This window comes from Felis catus, chromosome A2, assembly GCF_018350175.1.
Source record: "Felis catus isolate Fca126 chromosome A2, F.catus_Fca126_mat1.0, whole genome shotgun sequence".
In the NCBI taxonomy this organism is placed as follows: domain Eukaryota; kingdom Metazoa; phylum Chordata; class Mammalia; order Carnivora; family Felidae; genus Felis; species Felis catus.
The window spans coordinates 135658231-135676780 of record NC_058369.1 but is presented as its reverse complement, the minus strand read 5'-3'; the positions used below and the strand labels follow the sequence as shown (position 1 = coordinate 135676780).

The 18550-nt window shown below is 38.5% G+C and overlaps 1 long non-coding RNA gene across 3 annotated transcripts in view; it reads right to left on the bottom strand.

The window, feature by feature from the left end:
* The window catches only part of LOC111559535, a 55254-nt gene that overhangs the window by 10309 nt on the left and 26395 nt on the right, over positions 1 to 18550 (bottom strand). For all 3 annotated transcript variants that reach the window (XR_006594461.1, XR_006594460.1, XR_006594459.1), the window contains exons 5-6: positions 2094 to 2164; positions 1341 to 1418 (exon numbers count right to left, since the gene is read on the bottom strand). This is a non-coding gene — a long non-coding RNA (uncharacterized LOC111559535). The remainder of the gene's footprint in view (positions 1 to 1340; positions 1419 to 2093; positions 2165 to 18550) is intronic.

Here is an 18550-nt window from a genome sequence, read left to right as displayed (position 1 = left end):
TCCTCATTGAGACCAGGGGGGTTCCTCATCAAAGGTAAAACTTTTCTTCCTCATCTAGCTTAGTCCTTTTAAAATAACCAGATCTTATCCCATGACATATTCATTACACATAGTCAGGAAATTCAACACCAATTCACAAACCAGGAAGCATTTAGTCTAAGACAACTAAGTGGCAAACATTATTGCTTCCATTGGTTCAAAGGAGTTAAGTGTTAAGAGTCACTCAAGTCAAGGTTTTTTCCCATTGAATAAATGAGGAATAGAATTAGGACTTCCGAGAATGAGATTATTTTTCTAGCTTTTCCTTTTGTTGAAGAATCAATTTTTTTCAACTGTACATGATCCCCCTGGCTAATTCAATAAACAGATTAAATTTAAGATAAGCAGATACCTATGTAATAACAACTAATACTTATAAAGCACTCACTGTGTGCCAGCAGCATTCTAAGCACTATGTATAATTTTGTTTGACAGTTTAAAAATAAAAAATATTTTTATACATGAGGTCCACAATAAGAAGGAATTCTCACTATTTGGAATAAGCAGTATGGAGATCTATCCTCCCAATGAGAGAAACTATTCAGTTTCTCCTTGCTCCTATACTTTCAGAACAAAGGCATTATTCAAGTAGAGAAGGCAAAAATCCAAGCTGCCCCTTGAGTTTTGATTTAACAAAGGTTACACACAAGCTATCTTGAGCTATTGAAATACATAGTTTATCACACCATCTAATGTTTTGAAAAGGATGTTTTATTATTGATTAAACAGATTTAAAGTTGCAAGAGAAAACATCTTAATATACCTGCTAAAATTGTATTTAAACATTCCCGTGGGGGACAGTACTGCAAGAAATGGAAAAAAATCTGTATTGTATTGCACTTGGGTTTCCTTCAATTATGTAGATTCATTACTTGATTAATAAAACTATAAAAGTATGCTTAACAACTCTAAATGTTGAAGTAATGACCAAATGGCAGTATTAAGATATACTGTATATGAAAAACAAACACCATATCTGTAACTGAATTAGAACACCAATATAAAAGGAGTCTAATTAATCAGCATTATCCAAACTAAGAGAGGACATTTTGGACATATGACCTCAAAATATACAGAATATTCATATTTTCAATACAATCACTGATTTATAAACAATTAAAAGTTCAAAGTACTAATTTCATTTCAAATACATTTATTAGGCCAAATATATCTATGTCTCCCTCTCTCTCTGTCCCTCCCCTCCCTCCTCTCTCTCTGTCAAAAATAAAAATAAAACATTAAAAAAATTATAATTCCTACTGAAATTGTTTCAAAATAGAGTAATTAGAGAACAAAATAACCTGCTTTGTAAATATTTCAGAGAAGTGTTTAGTTTGAATCAAGACAGAGATGCTTTTTTCTTCTTTCTCACCTGCCCTCTGCTGGCAAAAGAGAGAAAAGTGAAAAGTAAGGAGGCTTCACACATCATGAAAAAGCACATTTTCCCACAACAAATACATAGTGTTATAAAATCTTTCACAAGACAAGATTAATTTTTCATTCATATTATCACATCACTCATATGTGAGTTAAGATTGAAATATAAAAAAAATGTTTGGAACCTGGAAATATTTCACTATTTAACATAGTTGGGATTAAACAACCATCTTAAAGTAAGAATACAAACATCGGGGCGCATGGGTAGCTCAGTCAGTTAAGCATCTGACTCTTGATTTCTGTTCAGGTCATGATCTCAGGGTCATGAGATTGAGCCCTGCGTTGAGCCCTGTGTGGAACCTGCGTTAGGCACTGCGCTGGGCACGGAGCCTGCTTAAGATTCTCTCCCTCCCTCTACCACATGCGCTCATACTCTAGATAGACAGATATATAGATAAAATAAAAGTGTCAGAATGGGGGATACATGGGTCATTTTTATCTTCACACCCTTACTGACAAAGTTAACAGGGACTGAATGAGAGTCTATTAGTGGTATTTATAACTGATTGAATGACCGTTTCCAAAAAGGTCTGATTACTAGTCACTAGGGGCCAGGATAGAGGTTAATAAGGTTGTTCTACAGGACTTTATCTCCGGTTGTTCCTCGGTAACATTACCATCAATGCTGAGAATGAAGCTCAGTGAATTCCAATCCATAAAGATCTCAACAGTCTGGAAGCTGAAAATTCTATTGAGATAAAATAAAACAGGAATTACTGTATAGACCTGAAAGTCTGACCAAGTTTCATGCTCACGGCAGTTCCATTTGTGAAAGAGACTTTGACATTTTTGTTATTAGGAAACTCAAAATATGTTTACAGTGTGACTCAGTACTAAACACAGTTAACAGTAAGTGCCTTCATTGCACACTTGGTGGGTAGCAGATCAACACCGAGCACTTCACATATATTATAAAACCCCAGAATAAGTCAAATATAGATTTGTGATTGGCTCATTTATTACCCAGCTCTCGTTCTCTAAAAGGAATGAGCTACAATTCTTTTTCTGGGGAAGGAAAATTAAGAAATGACAGTCTCTCTAGACAACTTTAATTTTTTGTATGCAGTATAAATTTCATCATCTTTACTACTGAGCTTACCATGAAAATGCAAACTCTTTAGTTGCACACTTAGCCCTGCCTTTTAGGTAAGTGGAATTTTTAGACCAATTTATTGTCTTTTTTTGAAATTTAATATACACATAGAAAAGTACACAATTCATGTATTACAGCTTGATGACTTTTCACAAAGTGAATACACCCCAATAATTGCCACCAGATCAAGAAATAGAGCATTCCAGCAAAACAGAAGCCTCCCTCTTGCCTCCTCTCAATCTTACCTCCTCTCCAAAGAATGAATCTATCTATCTATCTATCTATCTATCTATCTATCTATCTATCTATCTTTAGAGAGAGAGAGAGAGCACAAATGGGGGAGAGGGGTAGATGAAGAGGGGAAGAGAGAATCTCAAGCAGGCTTCACGTGCAGCAGGGAGCCCCTCATGAGGCTTGATCCCACGACCCTGGGATCATGACCTGGACCAAAATCAAGAGTCAGAGGCTCAACTGACTGAGCTACCCAGACACCCCCAGAAACCGCTATTCTGATTCCTATCACCATAGGTTTGTTTTGCTTCTGCATCACATAAATGGAAGTCTACACTATGTTCTCTTTAGTGTGTTCTCTTTCATTCAAATTATGTTTGTGAGTCTTGCACTGTTGGTGGGAATGCAAACTGGTGCAGCCACTCTGGAAAACAGTGTGGAGGTTCCTCAAAAAATTAAAAATAGACCTACTCTATGACCCAGCAGTAGCACTGCTAGGAATTTACCCAAGGGATACAGGAGTACTGATGCATAGGGGCACTTGTACCCCAATGTTACTAGCAGCACTCTCAACAATAGCCAAATTACGGAAAGAGCCTAAATGTCCATCCACTGATGAATGGATAAAGAAATTGTGATTTATATACACAATGGAGTACTACGTGGCTCTGAGAAAGAATGAAATATGGCCCTTTGTAGCAACATGGATGGAACTGGAGAGTGTTAAGCTAAGTGAAATAAGCCAAACAGAGAAAGACAGATACCATATGTGTTCACTCTTATGTGGATCCTGAGAAACTTCACAGAAACCCATGGGGAGGGGAAGGAAAAAAAAAAGAGGTTAGAGTGGGAGAGAGCCAAAGCATAAGAGACTCTTAAAAACTGAGAACAAACTGAGGGTTAATGGGGGGTGGGAGGGAGGGGAGGGTGGGTGATGGGTATTGAGGAGGGCAACTTTTGGGATGAGCACTGGGTGTTGTATGGAAACCAATTTGACAATAAACTTCATATATTGAAAAAAATAAAAAATAAAAAAAATAAAGGTGCATAATTCTCACTGACTTCCTTCAGATCTATACAGAAAAAGAAGAAAGGCCTTAATTCATTCTCTGGAATCCTGAAGTGATATGTTTTTGTTATATTTGTGACCTATATTACAAACTAAATTTTATTGAAATTCTTTTGTGTACACAACCCCCCACCCCAAAAAAACAAATTACGTTTGTGGGGTTCATCCATATAGTTGTATGTAAAGGCAGTCTATTCATTTTCATTGCTACATAGTACCCCATTGTAGGTGTATATTAATACATTTATCCATTTTATTCCTAATGAACAGTTGCATTGTTTACAGTTTTTGCATGTCTTTTTGGAATCACCAGTAGCAAGACTAGAAAATTTGGGTCATGGGTTTTGCATATGTTCAGCTTTAGGAGAAATTGGAGTGGTTTTCCAATTCACAGTAGTATCAATTCATAATTTATATTCTATTAACAACAGCATATGGCAGTTCTACTTGTTCCACATCCAAGACAATTCTTAGCGTTACCATTTTTTTTCCTTTTTTAACTTTAGTCATTTTGGTGAATAAGTAGTAGTATTTGTGGTTTTAAGTTACATTTTCTGATGATTAATAATTTTGAGCACATTTTTATATGTTTACTGGCAAATTCAATGTATTCATTCATGAAATACTTATTAAATTCATCTACTCTTTCTTCCAAAGATTATGTGTTCTCTCTCTCTCACTGATTTTTAGGAGTTCTTCATATATTCTGGTGGAAGTCCTTCATCAGATATAATATATCGCAAATACCTCTTCCCCTCAGTGACTTGACACTTCACCCTCTTAATGATATCTGATGAAAAAAGGGCTTAATTTTATTTTATTTTTTTCAATATATGAAATTTATTGTCAAATTGGTTTCCATACAACACCCAGTGCTCATCTCAACAGGTGCCCTCCTCAATACCCATCACCCACCCTCCCCTCCCTCCCACCCCCTCATCAACCCTCAGTTTGTTCTCAGTTTTTAAGAGTCTCTTATGCTTTGGCTCTCTCCCACTCTAGTCTCTCTTTTTTTTTTTCCTTCCCCTCCCCATGGGTTTCTGTGAAGTTTCTCAGGATCCACATAAGAGTGAACACATATGGTATCTGTCTTTCTCTGTATGGCTTATTTCACCTAGCATCACACTCTCCAGTTCCATCCACGATGCTACAAAGGGCGATATTTCATTCTTTCTCATTTCCACGTAGTACTCCATTGTGTATATAAACCACAATTTCTTTATCCATTCATCAGTGGATGGACATTTAGGTTCTTTCCATAATTTGGCTATTGTTGAGAGTGCTGCTATAAACATTGGGGTACAGGTGCCCCTATGCATCAGCACTCCTGTATCCCTTGGGTAAATTCCTAGCAGTGCTACTGCTGGGTCATAGAGTAGGTCTATTTTTAATTTTTTGAGGAACCTCCACACTGTTTTCCAGAGCGGCTGCACTAGTTTGCATTCCCACCAACAGTGCAAGAGGGTTCCCGTTTCTCCACATCCTCGCCAGCCTCTATAGGCTCCTGATTTGTTCATTTTAGCCACTCTGACTGGTGTGAGGTGGTATCTGAGTGTGGTTTTGATTTGTGTTTCCTTGATGAGGAGTGACGTTGAGCATCTTCTCATGTGCCTGTTGGCCATCTGGATGTCTTCTTTAGACAAGTGTCTATTCATGTTTTCTGCCCATTTCTTCACTGGGTTATTTGTTTTTCAGGTGTGGAGTTTGGTGAGCTCTTTATAGACTTTGGATACTAGCCCTTTGTCTGATATGTCATTTGCAAATATCTTTTCCCATTCCGCTGGTTGTCTTTTAGTTTTGTTGGTTGTTTCCTTTGCTGTGTAGAAGCTTTTTATCTTCATGAGGTCCCAGTAGTTCATTTTTGCTTTTAATTCCCTTGCCTTTGGGGATGTGTCAAGTAAGAAATTGCTACGACTGAGGTCAGAGATGTCTTTTCCTGCTTTCTCCTCTAGGGTTTTGATGGTTTCCTGTCTCACATTCAGGTCCTTTATCCATTTTGAGTTTATTTTTGTGAATGGTGTGAGAAACTGGTCTAGTTTCAATCTTCTGCATATTGCTGTCCAGTTCTCCCAGCACCATTTGTTAAAGACACTGTCTTTTCTCCATGGGATATTCCTTCCTGCTTTGTCAAAAATTAGCTGGCCATACTTTTGTGGGTCCAATTCTGGAGTCTCTATTATATTCATCTGGTCTATGTGTCTGTTTTTGTGCTAATACCATGCTGTCTTGATGATTACAGCTTTGCAGTAGAGTCTAACGTCTGGGATTGTGATGCCTCCTGCTTTGGTCTTCTTCTTCCAAATTACTTTGGCTATTCAGGGCCTTTTGTGGTTCCATGTGAATTTTAGGACTGCTTGTTCTACCTTCGAGAAGAATGCTGGTGCAATTTTGATTGGGATTGCATTGAATGTGTAGATAGCTTTCGGTAGTATTGACATTTTGACAGTATTTATTCTTCCAATCCATGAGCACGGAATGGTTTTCCATTTCTTTAAATCTTCTTCAATTTCCTTCATCAGCTTTCTATAGTTTTCAGCATACAGATCTGTTACATTTTTGGTTAGATTTATCCCTAGGTATTTCATGATTCTTGGTGCAATTGGGAATGGGATCAGCTTCTCTATTTGTCTTTCTGTTGCTTCCTTATTAGTGTATAAAAATGCAACTGATTTCTGTACATTGATTTTGTATCCTGCAACTTTGCTAAATTCATGGATCAGTTCTAGCAGACTTTTGGTGGAGTCTATCAGATTTTCCATGTATAATATCATGTCATCTGCAAGAAGTGAAAGCTTAACTTCATCTTTGCCAATTTTGATGCCTTTGATTTCCTTTTGTTTTCTGATTGCTGATGCTAGAACTTCCAACACTATGTTCAACAAGAGTAGTGAGAGTGGACATCCCTGTCGTGTTCCTGATCTCAGGGAAAAAGCTCTCAGTTTTTCCCCATTGAGGATGATGTTAGCTGTGGGCTTTTCATAAATGGCTTTTATGATGTTTAATATGTTCCTTCTATCCCGACTTTCTCGAGGGTTTTTATTAGGAAAGGATGCTGAATTTTGTCAAATGCCTTTTCTGCATTGATTGACAGGATCATATGGTTCTTATCTTTTCTTTTATTAATGTGATGTGTCACGTTTATTGCTTTGTGAATGTTGAACCAGCCCTGGATCCCAGGAATGAATCCCACTTGATCATGGTGAATAATTCTTTTTATATGCTGTTGAATTCGATTTGCTAGTATCTTATTGAGAATTTTTGCATCCATATTCATCAGGGATATTGGCCTGTAGTTCTCTTTTTTTACTGGGTCTCTGTCTGGTTTAGGAATCAAAGTCATACAGGCTTCATAGAATGAGTCTGGAAGTTTTCCTTCCCTTTCTCTTTTTTGGAATAGCTTGAGAAGGGTAGGTATTATCTCTGCTTTAAATGTCTGAGAGAATTCCCCTGGGAAGCCATCTGGTCCTGGACTCTTATTTGTTGGGAGATTTTTGATGACTGATTCAATTTCTTCGCTGGTTATGGGTCTGTCAAGCTTTCTATTTCCTCCTGATTGAGTTTTGGAAGTGTGTGGGTGTTTAGGAATTTGTCCATTTCTTCCAGGTTGTCCAGTTTGTTGGCATATAATTTTTCATAGTATTCCCTGATAATTGCTTGTATCTCTGAGGGATTGGTTGTAATCATTCCATTTTCATTCATGATTTTATCTATTTGGGTCATCTCCCTTTTCTTTTTGAGAAGCCTGGCTAGAGGTTTATCAATTTTGTTTATTTTTTCAAAAAACCAACTCTTGGTTTCATTGATCTGCTCTACAGTTTTTTTAGATTCTGTATGTTTATTTCTGCTCTGATCTTTATTATTTCTCTTCTTCTGCTGGGTTTGAGGTGTCTTTGCTGTTCTGCTTCTATTTCCTTTAGGTGTGCTGTTAGATTTTGTATTTGGAATTTTCTTGTTTCTTGAGATAGGCCTGGATTGCAATGTATTTTCCTCTCAGAACTGCCTTCACTGCATCCCAAAGCGTTTGGATTGTTGTATTTTCATTTTTGTTTGTTTCCATATATTTTTTAATTTCTTCTCTAATTGCCTGGTTGACCCACTCATTCTTTAGTAGGGTGTTCTTTAACCTCCATGCTTTTGGAGGTTTTCCAGACTTTTTTCTGTGGTTGATTTCAAGCTTCATAGCATTGTGGTCTGAATGTATGCATAGTATGATCTCAATTCATTTATACTTATGAAGGGCTGTTTTATGACCCAGTATGTGATCTATCTTGGAGAATGTTCCATGTGCACTCAAGAAGACAGTATATTCTATTGCTTTTGGATGCAGAGTTCTAAATATATCTGTCAAGTCCATCTGATCCAATGTATCATTCAAGGCCCTTGTTTCTTTATTGACCGTGTGTCTAGATGATTTATCCATTTCTGTAAGTGGAGTGTTAAAGTCCTCTGCAATTACCACATTCTTATCAATAAGGTTGCTTATGTTTGTGATTAACAGTTTTACGTATTTGGGGGCTCCTGTATTTGGCGCATAGACATTTATAATTATTAGCTCTTCCTGATGGATAGACCCTGTAATTGTTATATAACGCCCTTCTTCATCTCTTGTTACAGCCTTTAATTTAAAGTCTAGTTTGTCTGATCTAAGTATGGCTAGTCCAGCTTTCTTTTGACTTCCAGTAGCATGATAGATAGTTCTCCATCCCCTCACTTTCAATCTGAAGGTGTCCTCAGGTCTAAAATGAGTCTCTTGTAGACAGCAAATAGATGGGTCTTGGTTTTTTTTATCCATTCTGATACCTTATGTCTTTTGGTTGGCGCATTTAGTCCATTTACGTTCAGTGTTATAGAAAGATATGGGTTTAGAGTCATTGTGATGTCTGTAGGTTTCATGCTTGTAGCGATGTCTCTGGTACTTTGTCTCACAGGATCCAAAAAGGGCTTAATTTTAATGAAGCCCAATTAACTAATCTTTTACTTTATATTTAAGAGCTTTTATAACCTGTTGACATATAAAAGCATCTTAATAGCAAAATCCAGGCTTATTTCTTTAGCATCTTGGCTTCTCAAGTCCTAGCTGCTAATCATCTCGAGCTGGGGAATAGGGGATACATGATGCTGTCTTCAAACAGTTGGAAGGCTATCATAAGGATAAAAACATTAGGCTTGTTGTGCAAAGTATCATGAAAAAAAAATAATAATACCCTTGGCTGGAAAGCAAAAGAAGGAAGATCTTTTAGTATCAATATTAAAAAGTGCATGTCTGACTAGCCTAGTAATGAAATGATATTGTGTTCTCCCCGTCACTGGAAGTATTACAGATTGACAAACAGTTTGCTGGAAGTGGAAGTTGTGAAAGATAACCTTTAAGCCAATATATCTGTCTTTAAGAGTGTGGCAGAGGCACCTGGGTGGCTCACTCAGTTGAGCGTCTGACTTCCGATATAGTCATGATCTCGCAGTCTGTGGGTTTGAGCCCTCGTCGGACTCTGTGCTGACAGCTCAGAGCCTAGAGCCTGCTTTGGATTCTGTGTCTCCCTCTCTCTCTGCCCCTCCCTCTTCGTGCTCGGTCTCTGTCTCTCTCTCTCTCTCTGTCAAAAATAAATAAACATTAAAAAAAAAAGAGTGTGGCTACAGCATGTGATGCAGAACAGTATGGTTACCCTCTGTGCCACCAGCCTAAAGAAATTAGGGTAGAACTCCCATAATATATTTATTTTTCTCTTAATAGAATTCATAAATCTATATAAATTCTTATTTGCAACTATTCATATTTTCAGTCTCTGTAACCTCTAGTTTTAAAAAAAATTTTTAATGTTTATTTATTTTTGACAGAGAGAGAGACAGAGCATGAAGGGGGGAGGGACAGAAAGAGAGGGAGACACAGAATCAAAAGCAAGACTCCAGGCTCTGAGCTGTCAGCACAGAGCCTGACATGGGGCTCGAACTCAGACCGTGACATCATGACCTGAGCTGAAGTCGGACACTCAACCGACTGAGCCACCCAGGTGGCCCGATGTGACCTCCACTTTTAAAAAAATAGAGTAATTCTTTTCACCTTAAATTTTCATTTTGAAAGTTTTTTAAGGGGAAATCTCTATTTCTAATATTCCAGGATCTGTTGAATATTAGTACTAAGGATAGCTTTCAGGATTTAACTTCAGTCCTTTCTCTACCTTCATCTATTCAGAAGAAAAATTCCCCATTTGTTAATTGCTGGGAGGGAGGACATAAATATCCTTAAATTCTTTATTTTAAAATGTCATTCTGTATACATTTTCCTAAAGTTTTATGTATTTCTTAAAATTCACTGTTCAAAACTATATGAACACAAGAGAGAACATAACAGTAACATAGGAGTGTACTGTACTGCTTAATTGATTGGACCCTAGAGATAGATAAACCTAGTTCAGATTCCCTCTCTACCACTAACTGGAACAGGTCACCTAAACTTCTAGGCCCCAGTGTTCTCACCCATAACTGGATATAATAATATTACTAGCCCATTGGTCATTGTGAGGATTAAATGAGACACTGTCCATAAAATATTTAACATAGTGCATGGCTGATAGCATAAACTTTCTTTTAAAAAACAGTATATATAATGGGATATTATTCATCCATAGGGAAGAATGAAGTTCTGATACATGCTACATCATGGATGAACCTTGAAAACATTATGCTAAGTTAAAAAAGCCAGTAACAAAAGAACAAACATTGTATGATTTCACTTACAGGAGTTACTTAAAATAGGCAAATTCATAGACACAAAAAGTAGAGTAAAGCCAGGGTCCACAGGCAGAAGGAAGTAGGGAGTTATTGTTTAATAGACATAGAGTTTCTGCTTGGTATGATAAAAAAGTTAGGGAAATGGAAAAAATTATGTGATGGTTGCACAACATGGTGAAGCTACTGAATTATACCACTAAAATGGTTAAAATGGTAAATATTATGTTATATATATTTTGCCACAATAAAATAACTAAGTAACTAAAATCTTAAAAATTTTTAAATAAGACACCATTTTTAATATCCCAAAATCTCTAGGCAAGGTCTAACAGTGACTCTTATACATGTCCCTACAATGATAATTCGGATTATCTCTAGACATTCACCTTATCTTATACTTAGCCATGCAAAAGTTTAACTCTCTTTTTTTCTGTCCTCTCTGCTAGCATTTCAGACTTAAAAAACCCTTTTGTTAATTTTTATCACACCCATAAAGCATTCGTTATGTGATTATGAACTTGGTGATTTAATATAAGTACCTGATTTATAAACTTTTAATATTAACATCAGCACTTCCTACCGAGAAAGCCATCTACCAAACTTTTCTTTGTATTTTTTTTATTTTTTTAAAGTAATTTTTATGCCTAACGTGGAGCCCAGTCACAACCCGTAGATCAAGAGTTGAATGCTGTACTGAATGAACAAGCCAAGCTCCCCCAAACTTTCTTTTTAAATAAGTAACTGGTAGAGGAGGAAGAGCCAAGATGGTGGAATAGCACGGAAGTTTTTTGTGTGTCTCGCATCCATTAAATACAGCCAGACCAACACTAAACCATCCTGCACACCTAGAAGACTGATCTGAGGATTAACACAACAATCTGTACAACCTGAACCATAGAGTTCAGCAGGTACGTGGCATGGAGAGGTGAACTTGGGGAGACAGAAGCGTTGGAGGGCAGGGAGCTGCTTTTGCATGCGGAGAAAAGACGGAGACTGTGGGGAGGAGAATACGGCAAAAGCATCCCTCCCCAAAAGCAGCTGGAGAGAAAGTGGAAAATTGGAAACAGCCACAGGGACTGAACTAAAAAGGGAGAAAGGAGAAAGGAGAGGATTTAAATTCCATTAGGACTGTTAACAGGGGGAGCGCAGAGTTTGCAACTCCACAGCTCGACACCCGTCAGTGCTCTGGTGGGAACAGCGAATCCCCAGGAGCAGAGTGGGGTCCAAGGGGTTCTCAGGCCACATAGGGAGAAGCAGTTCCACTGATGGAAGGACATTTGGTAGAGGCTGTGAGGCCACCTGGGCCCCGCAGACCCCAGAGAATGGCTACATTCGCTGATGCTGGAACAAGATCGTTGGGGGTGAAGCCTGGTGCCAGATGTGCGCTGTGATTTTCCATAATCCCTGAGGTGCTGCTGCTACACTGTCTCACAAACTTTTTCTGGGGCAGGCTGTCATGAGGCCACAGTCTTGGGGCACCAGCAGCGTCCAGCAAGTGTTCCTGGGTGCAGCCGACATTTGGCCGTTGTTCAGTGAGACCCTCCTGCAGAGGGGCAGAATGGGTCACAGCCACAGTCCATCAGAAGTAAGGGGCTGGGGAAAACAGCCGCATATGAGACAAAACTCAGGAGAGAGGTACTGTCTGGGGCTTGGTCATGAACAGTGTGGAAGTGGGGAGTGGACAGAAGCCGAAAACAAGGGACAAGTACACAACTGTTGATCGGGGAGAACAGAGTTCTGATACTAGACACTGGGTATTTGGGTGATGCCATTTTCAGCACTCACGCGCATGCACAAACGCACCTACAAGCGCCACAACAATCCACCTGAGTAGGCTAGCAGTGCCATCTAGTGGAGAATGGAGCTGTTACACTAAGCCCCACCCAACTGGGCCAACCTCGCTCTTCAAGAACACAAGTCTCACTGCCTGCTTAGTTTATGGACTATAAAGCGCTTCATAGTTTGACTTCTAGCGGAAAACGAAGTAATTTCAGTCGTAATTTCAGAAGTAATTTCAGTCAGTTAGCTGGTCCATCTATTCAATTTTGTTTTTTTTTTTCTCTCTTTTTCATTTCTTTTCTTTTTCTTGAATACAAAAAGAGAAAAAATTAATTTTAATTTCAATTTTTAATAAAAAATATTTTTCCTTAATTTTTGTACTACATTTTTTACTTTTGTGTAAATGTTTTCAAATTCTAGTTTACTTTCACCATTTCATTTTAGTCTACTTCAGTATATTCATTTTTTCAAATTTTCAAATGAGTTACTTTTTCCCCCCTTTTTTTCTCTAATCTATCAAGCCACTTTCAACACCCAGACCAAAACACACCTAGGATCTAGCATAATTTATTCAATTTTGTGTGTGTGTTTGTTTTTAATTTTAATTTTTTTTAATTTTAATTTTTTTAATTTTAATTTTTTCTACCTCATTAATTACTTTTCTCCCTTTAAAATGACGAAACAAAGGAACTCACCCCAAAAGAAAGAGCAGGAAGAAACCACAGCCAGGGACTTAACCAATGCAGATACAAGCAAGATGTCTGAACCAGAATTTAGAATCACAATAATAAGAATACTAGCTGGAGTCAAAAATAGATTAGAATCCCTTTCTGCGGAGATAAAAGAAGTAAAAGCTAGTCAGGATGAAATAAACAATGCTATAACTGAGCTGCAATCCCAAATGGATGCTGTGGATGTATGATGTGTGAGGCAGAAAAGAGAATCAATAATATAGAGGACAAACTTATGAAGAATAATGAAGCAGAAAAAAAGAGGGAGATTAAGGCAAAAGAGCACAATCTAACAATTAGAGAAATCTACTGATTTCCTCACTAAAAAGGAACAACATCAGACTCATAAGGGTCCCAGAAAAGAAAGAGAGAGAAATAAGGGTAGAAGGCTTATGTGAGCAAATCATAGCGGGAAACTTTCCTAACCTGGGGAAAGACACAGACATCAAAATCCAAGAAGCACAGAGGACTCCCATTAGATTCAACAAAAACCGACCATCACCAAGGCATATGATAGTCAAATTCACAAAACAGGCAAGGAGAGAATCATGAAAGCAGCAAGGGGAAAAAAAGTCCTTAACCTATAAGGGAAGACAGATCTCTGGTTTGCATTAGACTTATCCACAGAAACTTGGCAGCCCAGAAAGGAGTGGCAGCATATATTCAATGTGCTGAATCAGAAAAATATGCAGCTAAGAATTCTTCATCCAGCAACGTTGTCATTCAAAACAGAATGAGAGATAAAAAGTTTCCCAGACAAATAAAAATTAAAGGAGTTTGTGACCACTAAACTAGCCCTATAAGAAATTTTAAGGGGGACTCTCTGAGGGGAGAAAAGATGAATAAATAAATAAATAAAATTAAACAAACAAATAAATAAATACCAAAAGCAACAAAAGTTAGAAAGGACCAGAGACCACCACCAGAAACTCCAACTCTACAAGCAACATAATGGCAATAAATTCATATCTTTTAGTACTCACTCTAAACCTCAACGGACTAAATGCTCCAATCAAAAGACACAGGGTAACAGAATGGATAAGAAAACAAGATCCATCTACATGCTGTTTACAAGAGACCCACTTTAGACCTAAAGATACATTCAGATTGAAAGTAAGGGGATAGAGAACCATCTATCATGCTAATGGTCAACAAAAGAAAGCTGGAGTAGCCATGCAGATATCACACAATCTAGACTTTGAAATACTGTATCAAGAGATGAAAAAAGGCATTATATCATAATTAAGGGGTCTATCCACCAAGAAGACCTAACAATTGTAAACATTTATGCACCAAATGTGAGAACACCCAAATATATAAATCAATTAATCACAAAAATAAAGAAACTCATTGATAGTAATACTATAATAGTAGGAGACTTCAACACCCGACTCACAGCAATGGACAGATCATCTAATCAAAAAACCAACAAGGAAACAATGGCTTTCCATGACATACTGGACCAGATGGACATAACAGATATATACAGAACATTCCATCCTAAAGCAGCGGAATATACATTCTTCTCCAGTGCACATGGAACATTCTCGAGAATAGACCACAAACTGGGATACAAATCAGCCCTTAGCAAGTATAAAAAGATCAAGGTCATGCCGTGCATATTTTCAGTCCACAAAGCTATGAAACTCAAAATCAACCACAAGAAATAATTTGGAAAGGTAACAAATACTTGGAGACTAAAGAACATCCTACTAAAGAATGAATGGGTCAACCAAGAAGTTAAAGAGGAAATTAAAAAGTATATGGAAGCCAATGAAAATGGTAACACCACAACCCCAAACCTCTAGGACGCAGCAAAGGCGGTCATAAGAGGGAAGTATATAGCAATCTAAGCCTTCCTAAAGAAGGAAGAAAGATCTGAGATACACCACCTAAACTTATGCCTTAAAGAGCTAGAAAAAGAACAGCAAATAAAACTCCAAACCAGCAGAAGACAGGAAATAATAAAGCTTAGAGAAGAAACTAATGCTTTTGAAACAAACAAACAAACAAAAAAAAAAACAGTAGAGCAAATCAATGAAACCAGAAGCTGGTTCTTTGAAAGAATTAACAAAATTGATAAACTACTAGCCAGTTTGATCAAAAAAAAAAAAAGAAAAAAAAAGGAAAGGACCCAAATAAATAAAATCAAGAATGAAAGAGGAGAGATCACAACCAAGACAGCAGAAATACAAACAAACAATAATAAAAAAATATCATGAGCAATTATATGCCAATAAAATGGGCAATTTGAAGAAATGGACAAATTCCTAGAAACATATACGCTACCCAAACTGAAACAGGAAGCAGAAAATTTGAACACACCCATAACCAGTAAGGAAATCAAATTAATAATCAAAAATCTGCCAAAAAATAAGAGTCCAGGGACAGATGCCTTTCCAGGGTAATTCTACCAAACATTTAAGGAAGAGTTAACACCTATTCTCTTGAAGCTGTTCCAAAATATAGAAATGGAAGGAAACTTCCAAACTCTTTCTATGAAGCCAGCATTACCTTGATTCCAAAACCAGAGACCCCACTAAAAAGGAGAACTATAGACCAATGTCCCTGATGAACATGGGTGCAAAAATCCTCAATAAGATACTAACCAACCGGCTCCCACAATACATTAAAAAAATTATTCATCACGACCAAGTGGGATTTATACCTGGGATGCAGGGCTGGTTCAATATCCACAAAACAATTAACGTGACTCATCACATCAATAAAAGAAAGGACAGAGCCATATGATCCTCTCAATAGATGCAGAGAAAGCATTTGACAAAATAAACCATCCTTTCTTGATAAAAACCCTCAAGAAAGTAGGGATAGAAGGAGCATACCTCGAGATCATAAAAGTCATATATGAATGACCCAACACTAATATCATCCTCAATGGGGAAAAACTGAGAGCATTCCCCTAAGGTCAGGAACAAGACAGGGATGCCCACCCTCGCCACTGTTATTCAACATAGGATTGGCAGTCTTAGCCTCTGCAAGCAGACAACACAAAGAAATAAAAGGCATCCAAATTGGCCAGAAGGAGGTCAAAGTTTCACTCCTCACAGATGACATGATACTCTATATAGAAAACCCAAAAGATTCCACCAAAAAAACTTCTAGAACTGATTCATGAATTCACCAAAGTTGCAGGATACAAAAATCAATGCACAGAAATTGGCTGTATTCCTATTCACCAACAATGAAGCAAAAGAAATCAAGAAATCGATCCCATTTACAATTGCACCGAAACCCATAAAATACCTAGGAATGAATCTAACCAAAGAGGTGAAAAATCTATACACTGAAAACTAAAGAAAGCTTATGAAAGAAATTGAATAAGACACAAAAAAAAATGGAAAAAGATTCCATGCTTCTGGATAGGAAGAACAAATATTGTTAAAGTGTCAGTACTAGAGAAGATCGCGGCATAGCAGGATGCTGGGCTCACCAGGTCCTGCTGATGACTTACATTCCACCCACATTTGCCTAAATAACCCAGAAAACCACCAGAAGACTAGCAGAACGGACTCTCTGGAGCCAAGCATAGACAAGAGGCCCACCAAAGAGGGTAGGAAGAGCGGAGAGGCGGTGTGTGCTACACGGACTGGTGGGAGGGGGCCAGGGCAGTGAAGGGGCAGCCCGCATGGCAAGGCAGAGCCCCCGAGTCTGGCTTGCAAAAGTAGAGGGGCCGGACTGCGTGAGTTCTGACAGCCAGTGGAACTTAACATCTGGGATATTAAAAGTCAACAGCTCTGCTCAGAGGGCAGAAGGGCAAGAGGACAGCAGGAGGGAGAGGTGTAGAGCCCTAGAAGACACAGTTCAGCTCAGTGGCGGGGAACAAAGGCACTGGCCAGCACCACCTCCCTCTCCCATCCCCCAGCCAAAATCCCAAAGGGAACCAGTTCCTGTCACTGAACTTGCTTGCACCTCACAAACACCCAATGCTGTGCTTCTGTGGATCCATCCCTCCGACGGGTCTGCCTACTACCTGGTGCTGCAGGGCCCCTGCTGCAGGGGACCACCAATGGCAAAGCAAGCTAAGCCTGCCCCTCCTGCCCCTGTGCACCTTGCAGATCCACCTCAACTAATACTCCAGATCCCATCAAAGCAGCACCACAAGCCTGAAAGTGTGCAAGTAGCCCAGACAGGGGCCACACCACTCCACACTGAGTCCTGGCCCTAGGAGAGGGGAAGATAAGGTACACACCAGTCTGACTGTGGCCCCAGTGGTGGGCTGGGGACAGATCGGGTCTGACTGCGGCCCTGTCCACCAACACAAGTTACCCCAGACAGCACAGGGGAAATGGCCTGCAGTTCCCTGCCACCCCAGGGACTATCCAAAATGACAAAATGGAAGAATTCTCCTCAAAAGAAACTCCAGGAAGTAGCAACAGCTAACAAATTGATCAAAAACAATTTAAGCAGTATAACAGAACATGAATTTAAAATAACAGTCCTAAAATTAATCGCTGGGCTTGAGAAAAGTATAGAGGGCAGCAGAGAATCTATTGCTACAGAGATCAAGGGACTAAGAAACAGTCAGGAGGAGCTAAAAATGCCATAAATGAAGTGCAAAATAAAATAGAGGCGACCACAGCTTGGATTGAAGAGGCAGAGGAGAGAATAGGTGAATTAGAAGATAAAATTACGGAAAAAGAGGAAGCTGAGAAACAGATAAAAAAATCCAGGAGTATGAGGGGAGAATTAGAAAACTAAGTGATGCAATGAAACGCAACAATCTCCGTATAATATGGATTCCAGGGGAGGAAGAGAGAGAGAAGGGGGCTGAAGGTGTACTTGAACAAATCATACCTGAGAACCTCCCTGACTAGGGAAGGAAAAAGGCATTGAAATCCAAGAGACACAGAGAACTCCCTCCAGACGTAACTTGAATCGATCTTCTGCACGACCTATCATAGTGAAAATGGCAAAATACAAGGATAAAAAGAAAATTCTGAAAGCAGCTAGGGATAAACGCACTCTAAAACATAAAGGGAGACCGATAAGACTATCTACTGAAACTTGGTAGGCCAGAAAGGAATGACAGGAAATCTTCAATGTGATGAACACAAAAAATATGTAGCTGAGAATCCTTTATCCAGCAAGTCTGTCATTCAGAATAGAAGGAGACATAAAGGTCTTCCCAAACAAACAAAAACTGAAGGAATTCATCACCACTAAACCAGCCCTACAAGATCCTAAGGGGGATTCTGTGAGTGAAATGTTGTAAGGACCACAAAGTACCAGAGACATCACTACAAGTATGAAACCTACAGACATCACAATGACTCTAAACCCATATCTTTCTATAATAACACTGAATGTAAATGGACTAAATGCGCCAACCAAAAGACATAGGGTATCAGAATGGATAAAAAAACAAGACCCATCTATTTGCTGTCTACAAGAGACTCATTTTAGACCTGAGGACACCTTCAG